The sequence below is a fragment of the Chiloscyllium punctatum genome, chromosome 42, assembly GCF_047496795.1.
Source record: "Chiloscyllium punctatum isolate Juve2018m chromosome 42, sChiPun1.3, whole genome shotgun sequence".
NCBI lineage: Eukaryota > Metazoa > Chordata > Chondrichthyes > Orectolobiformes > Hemiscylliidae > Chiloscyllium > Chiloscyllium punctatum.
Window position 1 is genome coordinate 65,921,333 of NC_092780.1, and position 22,259 is coordinate 65,943,591.

A 22,259-nucleotide genomic window follows, 5' to 3' on the forward strand; every position below is an offset into this window, starting at 1 on the left:
CCATCCAGTATCTTACATTTCAACCCTGAGAAAAATATTCTGACTATCCACTTCCCTACATTACCGACATGTAATGTAAAAAGAAACAAACACTTTCTGAGCTTCTGAAAACTTCTTGTGTTCCCAAAAGAGCACAAAGTGCCTTGTATTGATCATCCAGCTGTTGGACCTATTTTCACTGATCTCCCACCTCAAGCCACCCATGCCAATCCACCGTCGCTTTACCGAGCTCCGGGATATGTCTAATCAACAAATATATTCAAAGAAAGGGGTGGACTCCTATTTGTTGGTACATTTACGGCTTGTGTCCTGGACGTTAACTTGGGGAGTCCAGGTCAACATCAGCATTGACTACCCTAGTAGAGTCGATGGGGAATCTGGTAGGTGGGAAAGGATGGAGTCACTGTTTAACCTGGGGGTTGGGGGGGAGGGGGTGAAACAGGAGAAGACAGCTCTAAGGAAGTGGGGAATTAGGAACAGATTGTGAGCCCTGCACTCAAGAAACAGATGTGGTTCCCTCATATTCACGCACCACGATACACAGCAGTGAAACTGAGAAAGGAATTGGACGATGTGAGCCAATCAGTGGGCACATCCTGCTGGTGAGAACTGAGTTTTACTCGGTGACATACAGGAAGGTTCTGCATCTCTGCACATCACAGCCCCTAGTCCAACCTCCAGCTAACGGCCATCTGCAGCCAGCCCTGCTCGAAGGAGGGACCGAGAAAATACATTCTATGGTGAGTGTTTGCATGTGTTCAATTCATCCCACCGTTTGGTTCCGAGGCAGGAGACATTGTTTTGTTTTTTTTCGGCGACAGGAAGGGAATTTTGCATTATCCGTTTGTCAATTAAATGAATCCTGAAAAGATTAAGAGCGTTCCCAGCTCAGTGAGGTGGGATCTGCAGGATGGGTTTGACAGGAATGAGACAGCTCAGAGGATTCGCTCTCCCATTGTCTCCGCTGGAAACCCTTGTCCGTTCCTTCATTCAGAGGCGGACATGGCTTCTGGGCTCAGCCGCTTGCATGTGGTTCCCTATCACCGGATTATCCCCCCCCTGGTTTTCACCGTTAGCTCCAGCTTTACTGATGTGGGGGGAGGTGCATTAATGTGTTGGTGCTGTTTCCTGTCGGTGTTCAGAGATGTTAAAGGGGCTCCCATTAATGCAACTGACACCCAGAGCGATCCTGGAACCACAACCATCAGACAGAGCACAATGGCAGGTCCAGACCCTGCTCCCCTGCCCGTTCCCATTCAACCTCTTCACCATTGAACCTCCTGCTCCTCGGATGCTGCCTGATCTGCTGTGCTTTTCCAGCACCATACTAGTCTTCACTCCCATTGAACCCCTCTCCTTCTCCCCTGAATCCGTTGCCCTCTTCCCCTTGCTCTCTCTCCCCTTTGCCCTCTCCCCCGAACCCCTCTCCCCATGAACCCGTTGCTCGCTTCCCCTTGCTCTCTTCCCTTTACCCTCTTCCCCCTTGAACCTCTTGCCCTCTCCTGCTGTGCTCCTGTTCTCTGAAGAGGAGTTGTCCAGACTGACCAGAGCTACAGGCAGCTGTGTCAGCAAACAGCTGTGTGGAGGGAACACAACCCTGCAGACAATACCCTGTCACGATACTCTTTAACAATGTTTAGAGAGGGGGTGAATATCCTGTAACGACACTGTAATAATGTTGGAGGAGGGGGATGAATACCCTGTAACAACACTGTGCAATGATGTTTGGGGAGGGGGTGGGTGAATACCCTGTAATGACACTCTGTAATGATGTTTGGGGGGGGGGGTTGAATACCCTGTAGCGATACTCTGTAATGATGTTTGGGGAGGGGGTGGGTGAATATCCTGTAACGACACTCTGTAATGATGTTTAGGGAGGGGGGGTTGAATACCCTGTAACGACACTCTATAATGATGTTTGGGGAGGGGGTGGGTGAATATCCTGTAATGACACTCTAATGATGTTTGAAAATGTAATCTCCATGATGTTCACAGTGAAGTGAGCCAGTCCCAGCCACATACCCGGGGGTGGGTTTTAGTGATCTCACTGAGAGCTGTAAAGCCACAATTCAGGCTGAGAGCACGGGAAATCAACCCCATCATCCTGGGGGAGGGGTGAAGGATTTCTGAATGCTGGTTGAGAACAGGCCTGGGCTCTGTTATGATGACTCCCATGGTTAAACAGCCTGTCAACATCAAATACAGTGAACGCTTGCTTGTGTGAGGAACAGTAGCTCAGGATCAGTAACCCTGATCTTTTGAAAATAAAAGTTTTCAGCAGAAAAAGGAAGATGACCGATGCACTGCACCTCCCCCACAGCTGCAGAGCTCCCTGTTGGGCTCAGGGTCCCAGTGGAACATTGTTAAAGGTTACAGTCCAACCAGAAATCAGCACCTCTCCTGGATCCAATCCGGCAGCATCTTGGAACCATCCACATTGTTTAATCTGATGCTTGGTTCCCTTGGAGGTAAACGAAGCAGCTTCAACCCTAGCACAGGAAGGCACTGAACACCATCACAATACTATAACAGCCACCTGCCAGCATATTGTCGCTGGGCCATGGGTGGGGGATGTGACCCTTTGCCAGTGAGTCAATCTCCCCCGCACCATTCTGCTACCTGGCTTCTGTCTCAGTCTCTGTTGTAACCTGAGGCTGGGAGGTAGGAGGCTCACTCCCTGCTCTCCTCCTCCAATAGACCTGGAAGGGTTTTTACATACAAACTGATGATGTATTGTTTGTGCCATCTGTCCCCCACGCAGATACTGTGAAAAGGAGCGTGTGTGTAATTGATATGGTTGTGCTGAGCATATCTAAATCTGTGAAATGTGAATATAGAGGTGATCGTTTACGTATTCAATTGTTGTGTGCAGATGTACATGTTGTATGGATTGATACACCGTGCACGTGTTGTGTAACCATTCGTACATGCTGCCTGTACGTTAGAACAAATCTTGTATATGTATGTGTGCGTCAGAAGGTGAGCATGCATGTTTCTGCAGAATATACACGTTTATGATTAGATTAGATTACTTACAGTGTGGAAACAGGCCCTTCGGCCCAACAAGTCCACACCAACCCGCCGAAGCGCAACCCACCCATACCCCTACATTTACCCAACACTATGGGCAATTTAGCCTGGCCAGTTCACATGACCGGCACATCTTTTGGACTGTGGGAGGAAACCGGAGCACCCGGAGGAAACCCACGCACACACGGGGAGAATGTGTAAACTCCACACAGTCAGTCGCCTGAGGTGGGAATTGAACCCGGGTCTCTGGCACTGTGAGGCAGCAGTGCTAACCACTGCGCGACCCACTTTTTTTACAGAATTGGGTAGCCAACTGCCTTAGCCGTGGTGATGGCATCAACCATGATATTCGGTTAATGTAAACACCACATGTGACCCACTACACTGTTCCGTATCTGTGCAATCTTCCTTATTGTTCTGTTTTCACACCATCACCGTGACAGGTTAGATTAGATTACATTACTTACAATGTGGAAACCTTTTGTTTATGTAACCTTTTGTAGAGTATACAGGTGCAAGTTAATGCAACATGCATATCTGTATATGGTCAACCTCCATGTAAGTATGTGCGTACTTTTCCAAATGTGTGCTGAGGATGTATAACTGAGCAGTGGGTATGTGTGAGTGGGCATTATCGGTGCATGAGCAACAACTGTAGTTAAGATTGGGACTGGGTTGCTTTTAACTGAGCATTGTAGTGTGTGAGGGCAACCAAGTATCCCTCTCCGGATGTCTGAGCGCTGTTGTAGTGCAGAGACATCCTTGGTTACTCACTTAGCTGCTTGAATTAGATCATAACTGACATCAGCAGTGAGAGAGTTTTAAACTCCACTAAAGCCACCTCATAGATTTCATGCCAAGATCTCCAACCCAAGCAAACTATTTTCAATCAATTCCCAGCAACGTATTGGGCTCACTCAACAATATTTTCAGTCAAAATCCCAACATCAGCTTGTAAACATCTACATTAAACATAAAGATAGGATAAACATTGAAAATTGCAGGAGTAGTAGTAGAAGGAAGCATGATGTATCTCTATCATCAAGCTGATTTCTGTTACAAAATGGTCGGTCTGTCTTGACGTTTGCAAAACCCTTACCAGGAATCTCTTTATTAAATGGTGTAGTTATTGTGTGTCATCTCGCATGACATTTTGTCAGTGGTGAGTGAACAGTTGTCAAAATGTTATACTGGAAATTATACTGTGAAGGGGAATGTGGTTTTTCAAAGATTGAGCCATTGAGGTAATCGTGCTGCTCTAGAAACTGTGGGGTTGGGGGTTGGGGTTGTCAGGAGTGTCCTTTTTTTTTCAGTGGTCAGAGCAGGAGAGGAATTTGAGTCAGGGCACATGCACCCAACTTTATAGCACTGTATATAGCACATATAGTACTGTAAAGGTACTTGTCATGTGTGGAAGAGTTAACTGTTTATGCTATATTCACTGACCCAGGAATGAAGGAAATAAATTGGAGATTTGCTTTCTACCCTGGTGTCTCAAACAGGCTGTTGAATATATTTACTGTGATACAACTGAAGAAATATTGAGATCTCAGCATGATATCTGCATTGTGTCTGAAATCTAGCCAATTGGGCTGAACATTTTCTCTGGTGACCTCTTTAGTCACTGCCAGATTTAGGGCAATCTCATGACTCCACAACCCCCAAGAATTACAGTCTTTTGCTAACTGTGTTCTCAGGGGAGAAGGACCGATCAGAATCCTTGCTGCTGTTCTCTATCCACGGTTGTGGACAAGTTCCTGATCTCAGGCTGCAACCTCTCCCACTCATTGCCTTGAATTCTGCATGGGTGACCTCTTTCAGGAACATGGTCAAACCCAGGCACATCAAATACAACAGACGATGTATGTGATGGTTGAAGTAAAGAAGCCATTACCACAAAATTGTAAAAACCTGTTCTTCCAGCAAATTGAGTTTCCTGCCTGCTCACAGTTATATTACAGCAAACAGGCTGTGAAACATAAGCAGGCAAATCTGTAGGAGAGAAGAGCAGGTATCTCGCCCCTCCTATTTCCACACCCAGTAAGTACAAGGGCAGCATATATAATAACATTGAAGACAACTGTCCATTTCAGCCTTGTTCTTGGGGTTCCATCAAGGACCACTGAGGGACTGAAAAATGTCGCATAGCCTCATTGACTGAGTCATGCTAACAGATGTGTCTTGTTTTTGTATTGGGGGTCACAGTTGCATCTAGGAGAGCCAATGACCATTATTTATTGCTGTCTAACATCCCAGTGGCATGGCTTTTGCGAAATAACATTATCAGCTTTTTCTTAGTGGACTTTGTAACCGCATGAGTAGTTAAGAATAGAATCATGGATTCAAGGTGAAGCTAGATAACTATTTGGGCAAGAAAGGAGCAGAATTTATTGATGTGGTAACATGGGAGGAGGCTTGTGCACAGCATGAACATAGGCATAGACCAGTTGGGCTGAATTGCCTGTTTCTGTGTTTTGAATCCTAAAACTTTATCAGTCTTTCCCCATTGATCATTGTCTAGTTTTGTCCTGGAGTGCTGTGGTGTTCCTTTGCTAGGGTGGTACAATGTCGCATACACAAAGGTAGATTGCCATATGTTTGAAAGGTTGCAAGCTTTTCCCATTAGGTTATCCTGATGGTTGAGGTTTCAGGCCCAGCTCTCGAGGTCAGATCATTTACACCGTCTGCAAGGCCGTGAAAACCATATTTACTGTCAAATTCATCCAGCCCTTCGCCTCTGTCAAAGCAGTGGCTTAGTGATGTTAGTTGACCCTGAGTCAAAAAGTTATGGTTGAAGTACCACTTCAGGGACTGTGTCCCAAAATTCACACTGACGCTTCCGTACAGTACCAAAGGTGTGCTGTAATGTTAGGAGTGCTGCCTTCTGGATAAGCTCTTACATAGTCTCTCCTCAGATCAACGCAAATGATCCTGTGGCACTATTCTGGTGTCCAGGCTCATACTTATTCCTTATCCAACATCACTAAAACCAAATAACCTGGTTGTTATCATAAAATTAAGCATGAAATATGAATAAAGCATTGGATTCAAAACCTGTTGCCAATGAAGCAGTAACTACCCATAGTCTGGTCTGATGGGAGGAGACTGATGGCAGGCAGTTGAAGAGAAGGCAGTCTGGTTTTGCACATTAATCTTTGTTGACGGGTATATATTTCTACTGAAATGGCAACAAGAGGATTTTAATTGATTTAGAAAGTAGAGATTGAGTTTTCCAAGAACAAGATATTTCCATCTCTAGGATGACCTGGTCCTGCTGCTATTTGTAAGGATCTATCGTGGAATCATCAAGAAATAAGATTACGGTGAGCGAGTATCCATTCAGTGTTAATATAACAAGGAGTTAAGCAGGTGATCGGGGTTAATTGATTGGGTAGATATCAAGGGGGAACAAAATTGAGAATCTTGTGGCACAGTGGTAGTGTCCCTGCATCTGTATTATCACTAGGTCTTGGCTCCTGGTGTGAAGGTTTATTTATCACATGTCTGAACTGTTGATTAAAAAAAATAATTTTTAAAGGGGGAACAGTCAGGACTGATGTATGGACGGGTCATATAGAATAATACAGCATGTAAATAGACCCTTTGGTCCAACTTGTCCACGCTGACCAGACACACCAATCTGATCTGGTCCCATTTGCCAGTATTTGGCCCATATCCCTCTTAAGTTCTTCCTATTTATATACCCATCCAGATACCTTTTAAATGTTGTAATTGTACCAGCCTCCACACTCCCTCTGGCAGCTTATTCCATGCATGCACCACCCTCCACGTGAAAAGTTGCCTCTCAAGTCCTTTTTAGATCTTTCCCCTCTCAGCCTAAACCTATGCCCTCCATAAATCGGAGTAGTAAATAAACTGTACACAAAGAAAGGTGACTTAGTTTCTCTCTCATTGACTGGCTTGGATCCAGATTGGTAGCAGAGGACAGTTGCCTCAGGATTGGATTGATGATTGAAAACATAAGAGTTTCTTTCATAGAAGACTGCAATTTGAGTTAGTCTGCTGCAAGTAAACTTATAAAACTGAGCTTTATTATGAATAGAGAAAAGAGATGGAAATATAAACATGTGTTATGTCTTTCCCAAGAAAAAAGTAAGATTTGGCATTGTCATTTCCTACAAAAGTAAAATCCCGGTAGCAACAATGCGAGGTTGTCCAGAGACCAGCTGAAAGTGTCGATATGAAAGGAGAATCCAAACTAAAAAATGAGAGGTTAGATATACCTCTGGCAATTATAACAGACAATAAAAATTGCAGAAAAATAATCCCAGTTGTGCCAGGTTATGGTTAGCAGGTGTTTTAGACGCGACATGAAATACAGTTCTCTTAATGTATTGTTCTAAGTGGACAAGTAAGGTTTTCAAAATTACCCAGGATGTGGAAAGTTCAAAAAGGGGAAGAGGGCAATATTAATCAGGCAGAAGGAACTATACTAAATGCAAGAAGTTTTAGCCAGTAACTAATGTTTTAATTGTCGACTCAATCAATTATGCAGTATCGGGGCGCACATTCATACCAACAGTATGTAGAGTGGGTTGGTTAAAATGCCACCTAATTACTTCAGTATCATTAAAAGTGACACTTTTATCAAAGCTTTTGATCTTGTAGTCATCAAAACTATTTGCAAAAATACCAGTAAAGAGGAAACCTAACATTCATGCATGTGAGGAAAAGGCTCAGTAGTTAGTAAGGGGAGATCTGGTGCTAAGAGGATTTATAACAAAAAAAAATCAATATTTAGGTGGTTTTGGGATTAAATGTTTTTCAGAAAATGAATGAAAATTTGACTTTATTACGTGGACTAGAAATAAACCAGTTTTGTTAAGAAGAAGTGAATCTGTTAATCGTCAATAGTAAAGCAGATGATTAGGGTTAATTGATTAATCAGGTATATACTAAGAACAAAAAGAGGTGGGCATCTTGAGGCTGAAGTGCATTACCACCCCAATCCAATCTTGTTTTGAATTGGCCCTCTCTTGTTTTCCTGAGCTTTTTGGTTTTTGCAATTCTTGCACTTCCCCTGGTGGGCTGTGTGTGTTAATTGTTTAGTTGTTTTAATTAGTATGCAAACAAAGTACAAAAAGGTTAAACTATTGTGTGGAAGGAGCTGTAAGTCTGAGTAATTAGTAAACTCAATTGACAAATAGATATATCTTGGTTTCTTAAATTGATATCTAGGCCATTCCTCCATTGAAATCAGCACTGCCCCACCTCTTGTTCTATTTCAAAGATTTTTGTCTGTACTTCATTGCAGATATTGGTCAGCATGTATGAAGTTCCATAAGACAACAGGGTCAATGGAATCCATTTTGCATTATTTGATGCTTTGTACAAATTGTAAAGTATGAAACAAGGTAGCCAACGTGGACAACAGTTGTAAGGCACTTTAGGACATGCTGAAGTTTTGAAAAGCATGATAGAAATGTTTCTCTCGGTGTACTGTGTACTCTCGGCAAGGTTCACTGGATTAAGGGAAGAATTATGACCAATCTCCAGAACTCTGAATCCAGTTGTGAATCTCACCATAAGACCATAAGACATAGGAGTGGAAGTAAGGCCATTCGGCCCATCGAGTCCACTCCGCCATTCAATCATGGCTGATGCGCATTTCAGCTCCACTTACCAGCGTTCTCCCCGTAGCCCTTAATTCCTCTAGACAACAAGAACCTATCAATCTCGGCCTTGAAGACATTGAGCGTCCCGGCCTCCACTGCACTCCGCGGCAATGAATTCCACAGGCCCACCACTCTCTGGCTGAAGAAATGTCTCCACATTTCTGTTCTGAAATGACCCCCTCTAATTCTAAGGCTGTGTCCACGGGTCCTAGTCTCCTCGTCTAACGGAAACAATTTCCTAGCATCCACCTTTTCCAAGCCATGTATTATTTTGTACATCTCTATTAAGTCTCCCCTTAATCTTCTAAACTCCAACGAATACAATCCCAGTATCCTCAGCCGTTCCTCATATGCTAGACCTGTCATTCCAGGGATCATCCGTGTGAATCTCCGCTGGACACGTTCCAGTGCCAGTATGTCCTTCCTGAGGTGTGGGGACCAAAACTGGACACAGTACTCCAAATGGGGCCTAACCAGAGCTTTATAAAGTCTTAGTACATCTCTGCTTTTATATTCCAACCCTCTTGAGATAAGAAAGAGGCTCAGCCCAGATCAGGGTTTGAACTTGGTTGTGTTGTGCTGTGTGCTATTATTAATGAAGCCCAGTGTAATTTCAGTGATTTGTGCCCTGCTTTTCACGTATTCTCAAAATCACAGCATGGTTTCAGCACAAAGGAGGTCATTCAGCATGTCCAATCTGTGCTGGCTGTCTGAAATAGCAATCCGTCTACCGCCATTCACTGTCTTCTTCCTGAAGCCCTGCATATTCTTCCTTTTACAGTGAGTAATCTCATTTTTTCTTGTAAGTCTCAATTGGACCTGCCACACTCATAGGCAGTGCATTCCAGATCCAAACTACACACAGCATGGAGAGATATTTAGATTCTCCACTGCTTTTTTTTTGCCAATTCCCTTGAATCTGTGTCCTCCATTTCTTGATCTTTCTAACAATTAGAAAAAGTTTCCCCCTTCTACACTTTGCAGATCAATCAAGCTTTTCCATACCTTTACCAAACCATTTAAACCCATGATCCTATTACCTAGAAGGACAGAGGCAGCAGATGCATAGAATGTGATCACCTGCGGGTTCCCCTCCAAGTCACTAACTATCCTGACTTTGAATACATTATTTCACGGTTGCTGGATCAAAATCCTGGAATCAGCCCACGCCCCACATGGACATTGTGGGTCAACCTACAGCACTGGACTGCGGTGGTTCAATAAGGCAGCTCACCACAACCTTCTCAAGGGGCATCTGGGGATGGACAATAAATGCTGGCCCAGCCAATGACATCCACATGCCATGAGTGAAATAAAAACAAAAGAGCCACCCCATCCTGACTTGGAATTACATCAATGTTCCTTCAGTGCAACTGGGAAAAGTCCTGGAGCTGCCTCCCATACAGCAACACGGGTGTCCCTACACCACAAGAATTACGTCAGTTGAAGAAAGGGGCGGCATGGTAGCTCAGTGGTTATCCTGGTAAGTATTCTTGTGAAACATCGCCTCAGTGTTTACAGAAGGAAGCCATTTAACCCATTGTGACCATAGAAATATCTGACTACGCTAATCTGATTTTCCATCTCTTGGCCCACAGCCCTGGAATCTACAGCAACACAGGTCAAATCTAAACACTGCTTAAATGTTACAAGAGTTTCTGACTCTTTCCAGCAGTGAGTTCCAGACTCCCACTGAGCTTTAGGTGAAAATAATTTTCCTCAACTCTCCACTTAGCTAAAAAATGTGGCGCTGGAAAAGGCAGCATCTGAGGAGCAGGAGAGTCAATGTTTTGAGCATAAGCTCTTCATCAAGAATGAGGGGGGGGGGGTTGGCCCAAGGGGTCTGAGAGATAAATGGTTGGGGGTGGGGGGAACAGCAGCTGGGAATGCGATAGGTAGATGAAGGTGATAGGTTGGAGAGGAGGATTGAGCAAATGGGGAAGGAGGATGGACGGATGGACAGATAGAACAGTTCAAGAGGGCGGTGCCAGGTTGGAGGATTGGATCTGGGATAAGGTAGGAAAAGGGGAGATGAGGAAACTGGTGAAGTCGATGTTGATGCCATGTGGCTGGAGGGTCCCAAAGCGGAAGATGAGGTGCTTTTCCTCCAGGTGTTGTTGGCTAGAATTTGGTGGTGGAGGAAGCCCAGGGCTTGCATATCCTTGGTGGAGTGGGAGGTGGAGTTGAAGTGGTCAGCCACAGGGTGATGGGGTTGTTGGGTGCCTGTGTGCCCAGTTTGACCTGTGAACTAAAATCTGCGCCCTTGGTTATTGACCCCTCTCCTAATGGAAAAGGTGCCTTCCTATTCAAGTCCACCATAAATTTTATACACCTCCTTCAGCAACTTTCACAACTCCAAGGAAAACAGCCCCAGCCTGTCGAACGTTTTCCTTATAGCTCAGACCCTCCAGCCCAGGCAGCAACTGAGTAAATCTCTTCTGCATCTCCTTCAGTACAATCAAATCCATCATATAATTTGGAGAGCAGAACTGCGTTCAGTAGGCCACTTGTGACCTAACCAGCTTTTTATACGGTTCCACCTGCTCTATCTTCTGTGCTTTAGCTAATGAAGGCAAGTATCCCATGTGCCGCCTTAACCACCCAATCTACTTTCAGGAGCCTGTCAATCTGCATGCCAAGGTCCCTCTTGATCTTCAGTATTTTTCCAGGGTCCTACCATTCATAGTCTAATCTCTTGTCTTGTAAACCCTTCCCAAGTGCGTTACCTCACACATTTCTGGGTTGAAGTCCATTTGTCACCACTGTGCCCACATGAACAGATCATTGCTTGGAGCAAGAGTCCCAGCACCTTGTAGAACCCGATTGGAACCAGGCTTCTAGTCACTGAAACCACCCTGTAGGGGAGGCAATAGTCTAGTGGTATTATCGTTGATCTATTAACCCAGAGGCCCAGGTAATCTTCTGGGGACATGGATTCAAATCTCATTATAACAGTTGGTGGAATTTGAATTCAGCAAGAAAAAGCTGGAATTATGATGATCGTGAAAGCATTGTGAATTGACAGGAAAAACTCATCTGGTTCACTAATATCCTTCCATTAGAGAAGGAAACTGCCATCTTTACCTGGTCTCCAGACACATAACAATGTGGTTCACTCTTCATCTGCCCCCTGGATAATCAGGGATGGGCAATAATTGCTGTTCTAGCCAGTAATGCCCATATCCTGTGAATGAATAAAATAAACTCCTCTTTCATCACCCTCTGTTTCCTGCCTCTTAACCAAGTTTGGAGCCAATGTGTCACTTTGTGTGGGATCCCATGGCCCTTACATTCTTGACCAATCTGCCAAAAGGAACCTGATTAATAGCCTTGCTAAAGTCCATGGAATCTAGATCAAATGCATTGCTCTCATCAACCCTCGAGGTTATCTTCTCAAAAGGTTCAAGCAAACTAATAAAACATGACTTCCCTGAACAAATCCAGGTTGACTATACCTGATTAATCCAGGAATGTAGGGGGTGAAGGGAGCTGAGAGACAAATAGGAGGGTGGGACTGGAATTGGGGGGAATGTAGCTGTAGGTGATAGGTAGATGCAGGTGGGGGGGGGGTAATTGTGATAGGTCAGAGAGGAGGGTGGAACAGATAGATGGGAAAGAAGATGGACAAGTCAAGAGGACAGTGCTGAGTTGGAGAGTTGGATCTGGGATGAGGTTGGGGGCGGGGACATTTGGAAACTAATGAAGTCAATGTTGATGCCATATGGTTGAAGGGTCTCAAGGCAGAAGATAAGGCATTCTTCCTCCAACTGGTGGGTGGTTTTGATTTGGTGGTGGAGGAGGCCCAGGATTTGCATGTTCTGGGGGAGTGGGAGGAGGAGTTGGTCAGCCACAAGGAAATTCCGATTGTTTGGTGCATGTGTCACAGAGATGTTCCCTGAAACGCTCCCCGAGTTGGTTTTTCATCTCCCCAATGTAGAGGAAACCATGTTGGGAGCAACATTAGCAATAGATGAAGTGGGTGGATGTGCAGGAAACTCTCTGCCAGATGTGAAAAGATCCGTTGGAGTCTTGGATGAAGGTGAGGGGGGGAGATGTGGGAGCAGGTTTTACACTCGTGGTAGCAAGGGAAGGTGCCCAGTGTGGAGGGTGGGTGAGTGGGAGGCATGGACCTAACGAGGGAGTCACAGAGGGAGAACACAGATAGAGGTGGGGTGGCAAATGTGTTTGTGGTGGTGAGGTCTGATCGTAGCTGGCGGAAATATTGGAGGATAATGCACTGTATCCAGAGATTAGTGGGGTGGAAGGTGAGGACCAGAGGGCTCTATCCTTTGTTGCGGTTGGAAGGGTGGGGTTCAAGGGCGAAGGTGTGGGAAGTGGAGGAGATGCACTGGAGGGCATTGATGGAGGGGAAATTGTGGTCCTTGAGAAAGGAGGCCATCTGGGACGTCCTGGAATGGAATTGCTCCTCCAGGGAGTAGGTACAGCAGAGGTGGAGGAATTGGGAGTAAGGGATAGTGTTTTTACAGGAGACAGGGTGGGAATAGGCATAGTCCAGGTAGCTGTGGGAGTTCGTGGGATTTGAAATAGTTGTATGTGTTGAGTCAGTCACCAGAGATGGAGACAGAGAGGTCCAGGAACGGGAGGGAAGTGTCTGAGATGGTCCAGGTGAATTTGAGGTCAGGGTGGAAGGTGCTTGTGAAGTAGATGAACTGTTCAACCTCCCTTGTGGGAGCATGAGGTCCCCCCACCCCCACTGTAAAAACACAATCCCTTACTCCTAGTTCCTCCACGTCTGCCATATCTGCTCCTAGGAGGAGCAATTCTTCTCCAGGACATCTCAGATGGATGGAACAAGGATAGAATCCCCCCATATCCTCACCTTCCACCCCGCTAATCTGCGGATACAAGGCATTATCCTCTGCCATTTGCGTCAACTACAATCAGACCCCACCACCACAGACATATTTCCCTCCCCACCTCTATGTGCATTCCGCAGAGAACACTCCCTCTGTGATTCCCTTGTTAGGTCCACGCCCTGCACTAATCCCCTTTTAAAACTGTATATTTTATGTTGTCTCTCCACATTCTAGTAAAACAATTAACTCAAATTTCTCTGACTTAGTTTCATTTGTCATTTTTCCCTCACCCCACAAGCATGCCTGTGTCTTTTTGAAGTTCTTCACTGTCCTACTCACAGTTGATAAAATTTTATATCATCCAGAGGTTTTGAATGTACATCAAGAGCACTCTCCCTTTTTGTAAATGTGAAGTTTCTGGGAGTTACAATGCAGATGAATGCAATGAGTGAGCTCAGTTTAACCAAGAATGAAGGGACTTAATTAACAACAATGATGGCCAAGCCTTTGGCTCTGTGGGTTGCTCAGATATTAACCATGGGGTGAAGTATCAATTTTAAACACTCACTAACATTTGTAGTAGGATCAGCCATGATTTTGACCTGGTATATCTGCTCATAGGATGGAGTGCAGAAGGCATGGAAGTGACAGAATTCTGTCTTGAACAGAAACAGAAATTGCTGGAAAAACTCAGCAGGTCAGGCAGCACCATTGGACAGAAAGCAGAGTTAACATGTCAAGTCCAAAGACCCTCCGTTAGAACTGGTGCTGTAGCCCTGGTGTCCTCCTGCTTCTGCAGATTTTCTTTTGTTTTATTTTAGAGTTCTGTCTGGGTCATATGGACCATGAGTCAGATAGAGCGAGACTGGTGAGAGGTTTCAAAACCAGTGGCAAGTTTTTGATGGTGTCTAAATGAGACGGTGGGACACTGATGAATGTGTAGAGTCCTGGATTAACTGTAAGTTGTGGAGGGAAATGGAATTTGAGAAACACGGGTAACAAATCCAGTGAAGTAAATGAGGTTGGGAATACAGTATGTCAGTAATGTTGCTGAGATGAGAAAAAATAAGTGTTGCAAAGGATTAGAATTCGGTAACTATCTGAATTCAGTAACTATCGGAATCGAAAAGTGTGATAAACTAGTAAGGAAGCCCAAAACTAGGGATCATAAATATAATGACAAAAGAATTCAAAAGAAATTTCTTAATTCAGGACGTGATTGGTTTGAGAACTTACTGATACACAGATTAGTTGAATTGAACAACACTGATGCATTTAAGAAGCTATACAAGTACATGAGGGAGAAAGGAATAGAGGAATATGCAAATAAGCCAAAATGAAATAGGATAGGAAGAGGCTGTTGTAGGTAGAAATACCCTACTTAAATCAGTTGGACTAATTCACTTAATTGTATGCTATAACTTGTTTGTCATATTTAAAAACAGGAAGATGATCTGCAATGGAATTCATAGGGTTAATTCTACATCAGCAGCCTCTCATTTATAGCTGCAATGAATGCTTTTGGCATAATGCCACAGCTTTCATGGATTGTCAGCTGACATCCAGATAAGACTGGAGACACAGACTATTAACTTCAGTGGATCAAGGAAGTCTGTGCGTAAAAGATATGTCATTATGTGTCTGTTTTTGGAGGCACATCTGAATTTTAAATTCCTGCTCTAACTAACTTTAACTTTGAACAGTGTTGTCACTAAGTTTACTGTCTTCCCCATCAGGACTCTTGCCAAGCTGTGGACTGTGTTGATTAACGTGTTCTTTGGTAGCAAATGTATTCTTGACCAGTTCAATGTGCCCAAACCTAGTGCAGCTGAGTCTGACACATTGCATGTTGAGAATGGCTGGTTGAGCCAATGCCAAGACAATAATCAACAAAACCAATGTAATGCTGACATATTTGACTTAATCTGTAAAGTACAAGTTGTGAGAACTGTAAAGGGCTCTCATGTAGTTACTATTAATATTCAGACTCAATTACCAAGATGTAAGGGAAACATTAAATGGTTCAAGGTATCTTCCTCATGCATACTGAGGACTGAGAAATATGAAAAAGATTCCAGAGCTTTGGGTTCTTTGGGCTTGAAAATCAGTGAATGAGAGGGAACATTCTGAATGTATGGAGGTTAATATAGAAATAGCTAATTTTGAGTGCAATTTCACAGTAAATGATGGCTGTTGGACTAGAAAGCAGTGGTACATATTAGTAAATACTTTAACAGCAATGTGCACTTTTATCCAGTGCTTTTAACAGAGAACAATGTTCCAAAGAGCATCACAGAGGCATGATCAACAAAATGAATTCCAAATGAAAGGAGGTATTAAAGAAACTTGGCCAAAGATGACAATTAATTAATGAACAGGAAGCAGACAGTAGGAATAAACCAGAGATTTTTGGTTTGCCATGTAACAAACGATAAACTGCAGGATTCAGCTGTTTGTAATCTATGTTAATGACTTGATAATGGAGTTGAGTGTAAGGTATCCAAGTCTTCTGAGGATACAAAGCTAGATGGAATTGTAAGTGGTGAGACATCACGAATGAGTTGAGGAGGGACATTGAGTGGTTGTGCGAAAGAGTGAAGCTATCCACTTTGGTAGAAAAGAAAGCAGATTTTTGTTTAAATGGTTGTGGAAAGTGTTTGTATTCAGAGGGACCTGCATGTCCTTGTATATAAATGATAGAAAGTTAACATGCAAGAAATTAGATTGCAAAATAGAATGTTAGCTTTTATTAAAAAGGGATTAGGATATAACAGTGAAGAAGTAATTCTAAAATTATACAGAGTATTTAGACCATACCTGGAATACTTGGATAAGGGAACTGCCCTATGAAAAGAGAGATTGAGTGGATTAGGTATCTATTCCTTGTTCTTTAAAAGAATGAGTAGTGATTTGATTGAAACATGTAAAGGAGACTTGACAAGGCTGAAGAATCCTAAACAGAGAGTTAAGCTATTAGATTAAGAGATTGGCCATTTGGAACTGAGATGGAGGGAAATTTCTTCATTCCAGGGTTTGAAATCCTTGGGAATTCTTTTATCTCAGAGAGTTGTAGACACTCAGTCATTTAGTTACACAAAATAGAGGTGGATAGATCATTGGTTACTGTGGAATAGGGTAAGAGTTAAGGAAGAAGAAGTTGGGTTATAAGATCATCTAATCAAATGACTGAATAGATTCTGAGACAAATTGTCTCCTCTTATTGACAGACCGTGGTTACTAGCTCAATAGAAATTTGTCGGAAAATGATGTGCAAGAATTAAGCTGCCACTCAGCCCCCATCACATCGCTGTGGAGCTAGTTCTTGTCTCATCCACAACTTGGAATGTATCCATTTTCTTGATTCATATTTCATGCTGAATTCTTTCATTGTGTTTCTATGAACACATACTAAATGCACAAATAAGCGTGTAAATCATACTGATCCTGGCCAGACCTTTTCTCTGAGAGGCATCACAACCAAGCTCAATATTGTCAGTGTAACGATTAGTGTGGCGCTGGAAAACCACAGTAGGTCAGGCAGCATCTGAGGAGCAGGAAAATTGACATTTCGGGCAGGATCCCATGGTGTGTCAATAAGAGGAGATAATTTGTCTCCGAGTCTATTCCCCCTTCCATTCCAATAATTATCTGAGGTGACTATGCTTTTCCAATTCTTCTCTCTCTCACACACACACACACACATACACATACACACACACACACCTCACACACACACACACACACACACACACACACACACAACCACACACACACACACACACACACCTCCCTATCTCTCTCACTCTCACTCACACACACACACACACACACACACACACACACACACACACACACACACACACACACACACACACCTCCCTCTCTCTCTCTCTCACACACACACACACACACACACACACACAGCTGAAGCCCACCTCTTTCCTGGCCAAAAACCTCCTTTACACAAAGTTATTGTGTAGTATCTTGGAATATGTACTCTCAAAACACCACATAAATATAAGTTATTGTTTCCTAAAAATACCTAAATCCGTGCACGCCCTCACACGTGCACTTTCCCTAATCCAGAGGTACTGAATCCTCTATTACCACCCTAGCTGAAATAGATTAAATTAGCGCCAGCAGGAAACCAACCAACCTAGGTCCTGCAATGTGGCTTAATGCAAATACTCACTAATACATTTGTCAGTCTGCCTCACAGTATTTGCAGATCACGTTTCATCAGAAATTGATACCTGACTGACAAAATTAAAAAAGGGATGTTTTGAGAGATGTATGGCTGCATATGAACAACTTTAGCAGAGTGAGGAACCAACACTGGGTGTGTTTATACCAGATAACTAGCATAGTCACATTGACTGAATTTCAATGGTAACAGAATGTGGAAAATTACTCCAGAATTACTGGAATACCATCAGCTGGTGGAGTGCAAAGCACCATAAAATATCCATATCAGCATGAAATCCTGTACAAAGTTACATCATGCATTGCAAACAAATAGCCAATGCCACATTAGCAAAACACCACAGGGAGGATTTCGGGATTTTGTACTTCAAATAACAAACCGATTTGGCCTATTCCACATTAAACCAAACCTCACCTCCTCTGACCTTGCTTCCAGCATAACGGTAGAAATGGGGATGCTTGCAGATGGCTGCACAATTTTCAGCAACACACCATTTGTACCTCATCAGATCCTGAAGCAGTTTGTGTCCAAAAGCAGCAAGATCTGACAATGGCAAGTAACAATTGAGTCACATAAATGCCAAACATTGAGAATTTAACCATCACCCCATGACATTCAATGGTGTTATCAATCTGGTTACGGGTAAGGCAACAGTGAAGCCGGGATTTGTAGTTGAGGGGTGAGTGTGGGTTCAGCACAGGAGTCCATGGTGTTGGTGTGGTGGGCCCAATGACAAAGCGATGACGCCTAAAGAGTGGCAACTCCTCCATAAATATTATGGATTAGCCATGTAAGTATCACGGCTTCTAAAGCAGGTCAGAGGTTAGGAATCCTGTGGCATGCAAATCACCTCCTGACTCCCCAAAGCCTGTGTCCCTCCTTTAAAGCACAAATCAGGTGCATGATAGGACACACCCCACTTGCCAGGATGAGTGCAGCTCCAACCAACACTCAGGAGATTTGATACCATCCGTGACAAAACTACCTAGTTGATTGGCACTAGATCCATAAACAACTGATCCCTCTATCACAAATGCTCAGTAGTAACAAATATTCACCAAGGCTCCTCAGACAGCACCTTCCTAACCACAACCATTACCATCTAGAAAGACAAGAACAGCAAATACATGGGAACATCACCACTTAGAAATATTTCTTCCTAGAAGAGATAGGATTTATAATCATCTAGAGAGGAATAAGTTGATTAGGGATCGTCAACATGGTTTTGTGAAGGGCAGGTCATGCCTCACAAACCTTATTGAGTTCTTTGAGAAGGTGACCAGACAGGTGGATGAGGGTAAAGCGGTTGATGTGGTGTATATGGATTTCAGTAAAGCGTTTTGATAAGGTTCCCCACAATAGACTATTGCAGACAATACGGAGGCATGGGATTGAGAGTGATTTAGCGGTTTGGATCAGAAATTGGCTAGCTGAAAGAAGACAGAGGGTGGTGGTTGATGGGAAATGTTCATCCTGGAGTTCAGTGACGAGTGGTGTACTGCAAGGATCTGTTTTGGGGCAACAGCTGTTTATCATTTTTATAAATGACCTGGATGAAGGCATAGAAGTTTGGGTTAGTAAATTTGCGGATGATAGTAAAGTCGGGGGAGTTGTGGCTAGTGTCGAAGAAGGTTGTAGGTTACAGAGGGACTTAGATAAGCTACACAGCTGGGCTGAGAGGTGGCAAATGGAGTTTAATGCAGAAGAGTGTGAGGTGATTCACTTTGGAAGGAGTAACAGGAATGCAGAGCACTGGACTAATGATAAGATTCTTGGGAGTGTAGATGAGCAGAGAGAGCTCTGAGTGCATGTACATAGATCTCTCAAAGTTGCCAGCCAAGTTGATAGGACTGTTAAGAAGGCATATTAGTAGAGGCATCAGGTTTTGGAACCATGAGGTCACGCTGCAGCTGTACAAAATTCTGATGTGGCCGCACTTGGAGTATTGTGTACAGTTCTGGTCACCGTATTATAGGAAGAATGTGGAAGCTTTGGAAAGGGTTCAGAGGAGATTTACTCGGATGTTGCCTGATATGGAGAGAAGGTCTTATGAGGAAAGGCTGAGGGACTGGGGGCTGTTTTCGGTAGAGAGAAGAAGGTTGAGAGGTGACTTAATTGAGGCATATAAGATAATCAGAGGGTTAGATCGGGTGGACAGTGAGAGCCTTTTTCCTCTGATGGTGATGGCTAGCACGAGGGGATGTAGCTTTAAATTGAGGGGTGACAGATGTCAGAGGTAGTTTCTTTACTCAGAGAGCAGTAGGGGCGTGGAAAGCACTGTCTGCAACAGTAGTAGAGTCGCCAAATTTATGGGCATTTAAATGGTCATTGGATAGACATATGGATGAAAATGGAAAAGTGTAGGTTAGATGGGCTTCAGATTGGTTCCACAGATCAGCACATCGAGGGCCAAAGGGTCTGTACTGTGCTGTAATGTTCTATGATCAAACGATTCACTATCCTGACTTGGAAATATATCACCATTAATTCCCATTTACTGGAACTGCCTTGCTAACAGCACTGTCAGTTTAACCACATTTAAAGAACTGCAGTGGTTCAAGAAGGCAGCTTACCACCATCTTCTGAAGGGCAATTAGGGATAGGCAGTAAATGCTGGCCGAGCCAGCAAAGCCCACATTCCCATGAATGAATGAAAAGAAATTCCATATAACATGCTCAAATTGGACCTTTTTCAATCAGCATTTACAGTTGTAACTGATCCAAATACTCACCTCAGTCTGTTGATCTCAACCTGTAACCCCAGGTCCATTACTTCTAACAATCAGTCTGCACCCACCAGCAAACCTCACCCATGGCAATCTGTCACCTCAGCCTCAACTCCAAAGAATTGGCCAAAGCTGAAATGTTCACATCACTTCTCCCAATATGGATGAACACAGCACCATATGCTCTGACCGGTCACCTCGGACCTTTATTTGTTTGATCATCTCCTTGAGTTTTAACCTTTTCACAATGAGTATTGATGTAAATGAGTTTTGAGGTGAACATGATGATTTGTGATTGGCTTGGTATTTAGCCGTTGGTGGAAAGAGAACAAAACTTTACAACTCTTTCTCTTAAGAGAGAACATGAATCTGGTGTAGTCAGAAATAAAGAATGTCAGCTGTGGCCTATGGAATGACCTGGCTTAATCGACCAAACTACCGTTTTTATTGGGAGCTGTCTTGTGTTTGGCATTTGGAGAAGGAGGAAAAGTAATGTGACTTGTGGTTCTGTTGGAGGTACTCAATGTGTGAGTGCTGATGTGTTGTAATTCATATTGATTTATCCAAACATAATTCTTTCAAAGCAACAAAAACTTGTCAAACGTGTTTTCATGCAGACTGTACTCATTTATTATCCCAAAGACTGGATGAGACACAGAATCAGCCCCGACCTCTGCTTTTGATTGCTACCAAGCAGTTCTTGTTGGGAAGATTTGGCTTTTGAATGATAACAAGATTGACACACTATCCCAGCCAAGGGATAACATCTTCTAGGGAAGGTGGGGAAATAAATTATGATTTCAAATAATGTTTTCAAAAACACGCTATGTAAAACGGTGGCAGAAACTTGCAAATCGCTTTGGCAACATTGATGACCTTAGCAATATAGACACCACAGCAATGTGAGCTACAGTGCTTTGAAAACAAGTTGCTGCCACAACTTTGTGTGATGGTAAACAGGAAACTGGTTTGACTTTGATAAGTTATAAGAAGATGACACAAAATGAAAAAAACACTGTTGAGTCAAAAAGGAAGTCAATAAGTGGTTTAATGGAAACTTGTTGAAGTATTTTACCTATTAAGGAATTGCTTTGCAGAATCGTCACCTCTGTTACTCGCTTCTCAATTTGTTGCTTGACTTCAATGTTTTTCTCCCTTTAAGAAAGCATACTTTAAAGAATGTCTTGATTATAAATAAATTACTTGATCATAAATAATTGTACAGAATTCTGGGGATGTGGTTTGCTCACTCTTCCTTTAATCTTATTTGGCGCACACACTGGGTATAGTTTGGAAATCTGCACTTCAGCACTAGCATTCCTCTGGGAATGTGCACCCAGAAATCTGAAGTAGACCTTTGGACATTGAAGGACTTTCTTTCTCACCTTCAGTGTCCCATTGGTTATGAGGGAGAAAACTCAGTCAGATTTCCCTTTCCAGTGTACCTGTTGAAGAGGTTCTATACCTTATAGATGTTTGATAAGATCTGTCAGGTTTGACTCCTTTTCTTCCTCCTATGATTAATCAGCCCTCTCATCTTACTTCTGGAACCTGAACCATTATGATAGCATGTTCTTGTATAAAGAACAAGAAGAAAGAAGTTGCATTTATATATCATGACTGGAAGAAGTAATGTGAAGTATAATTTAAGATGAGACAGGAGCCAGTTTGAATATAGCAAGGACTACAATACAATAATTTCCTTATGTGGTGTTATGGGGAAATACACCAGTCTTAGATTCAGGATAGGGGTTCAATGACAGAGTTTATTCTATGAGGAAATACTGGAGCTCCGGGGAGAGAAAGACACCAAGAGCACAGTAGTCAACTGCGAGTCTTCTCTTTA

The 22,259-nt window shown here is 43.2% G+C and overlaps 1 protein-coding gene across 1 annotated transcript in view; it reads left to right on the forward strand.

Moving 5' to 3' along the window:
• Positions 1–585: 585 nt before the first annotated feature.
• The window catches only part of limd2 (LIM domain containing 2), a 71,427-nt gene continuing 49,753 nt past the window's right edge, over positions 586–22,259 (forward strand). Inside the window, exon 1 of the mRNA XM_072561045.1 lies at positions 586–740. The gene's annotated coding sequence lies outside the window, so the exon portion shown is untranslated. The remainder of the gene's footprint in view (positions 741–22,259) is intronic.